The sequence below is a fragment of the Microtus ochrogaster genome, chromosome 21 (genome assembly GCF_000317375.1).
Source record: "Microtus ochrogaster isolate Prairie Vole_2 chromosome 21, MicOch1.0, whole genome shotgun sequence".
Lineage (NCBI taxonomy): Eukaryota > Metazoa > Chordata > Mammalia > Rodentia > Cricetidae > Microtus > Microtus ochrogaster.
The window spans coordinates 4,315,993-4,317,546 of record NC_022022.1 but is presented as its reverse complement, the minus strand read 5'-3'; positions in this window follow the sequence as shown (position 1 = coordinate 4,317,546).

The following is a 1,554-nucleotide window of genomic DNA, read 5'->3' as shown; positions in this document are numbered from 1 at the left end:
AAATCGCCACAGAAAATCAACTTACAGGAGGGAAGATCTATTCTGGTTCAGAAATTTTACATCATGGTTGTCTAGTTCCATTGTTTATAGATCTGTGGAAAGGCAACGGTGTGAGGGAGCCAGCCTGCTTTCCTCATGCACCTTGGAACAGCAAAAGAGAACTCAAGAGGCCAGGAACAAGACATGGTCCTCAGGACGTAGCAACAAGGACTTCCTACAATTAGGTTTCACCTCCTAAGTGCCATTTCCTTCCAATTCTTCTCAAATTATGAATCCACTTGTCAATTAATGCACAGATCCAATCCCTTTCCAAAAAGCACCACCATTAAATGTTGCTGCAATGGGACCAAACCTTCAATGCTTGAGCATTTCAGACTCAAACTATGACATTTCGTTCTTGACTCCGAAAGGCTCATTTGACAATGCAAAATTTGTTCAAAGGCTTTATATGAGTCCCCAAAGTCTTAGTAGTCCCAACATTGCTCAACATTCAAGTCCAACATTTTTTCTAAGACTCAAGACAAACTCTGAGCTGCAAACCCATTTAAAATTAAAACACAAACCTCTGTACTTTGAACATACAATGGTGCGATCGATAGCCACATAGTGAACATTCCCATTCAAAAGGAAAAATAGGAGTAGCAAGAGGGATTGGACTAAAGCAAGACAAAATCCAACAGGGCAAGCATACATCCAAGTAAACTCTTTCTTGAACCCATTTTCTCCATGGTTGGTGTTTTGTGTGGCTGACAAAATGGTACTGTTTGGTAATGAGACAAACCTTCACCATCCATACTAAATCACTTTGATCTTTCAGGAGCTGGCAAAATATCATCACCATTACCCTGTCTTTGAACAGTTCTGGTTTTTAGAACATGCTTTGTTTTAAGAAGTTTAAAACCAGAGCTTTTTGCTGAAAGCTGGAAGCTTTGCTGGGTTTGTTAGTACAGACTAATAATCCTAGCTCTCGGGAAGCTATAGCAGGAGGATCGTGATTTCAAAAACAACCTGGGATATATAGCAATACCCTGTCTCAAGAATAAAAGAAAGAGGGGGGAAGGAAGGAAGGAAGGAAGGAAGGAAGGAAGGAAGGAAGGAAGGAAGGAAGGAAGAGAGTAAGGGAAGGAGAAGAGAAGAAAGGGGTTTTAATTCAATAGAAAACACAGCACCACAAAAAAAAATTCACAACCTTGCAGGTATTGTTTGAACACTTGATACAGTCTAGGGGTCTTGCTAGGGTTCATTTTCTCTGCCAGTTAAAGAATTAAAAATCAGGAAAAATCTGGATGGGGCACAACATGTGGTAACAGAGAAATCTTAAAGACCTGAGACAAAAGCAGGTGTTTAAACAGTGAACAAAATCAGCAGTGGAAAAAGTGATTATGGGGGGCTGAATAAACACATACACAGCAGACATACAGAGAAAAAGACCCTCTGCAAAGCAGATCAAAGACTGTGAGCCCCTGTAAACTTCAAAATCCAGGAGATAGATAGATAGATAGATAGATAGATAGATAGATAGATAGATAGATAGATAGATGATAGATAGATAGA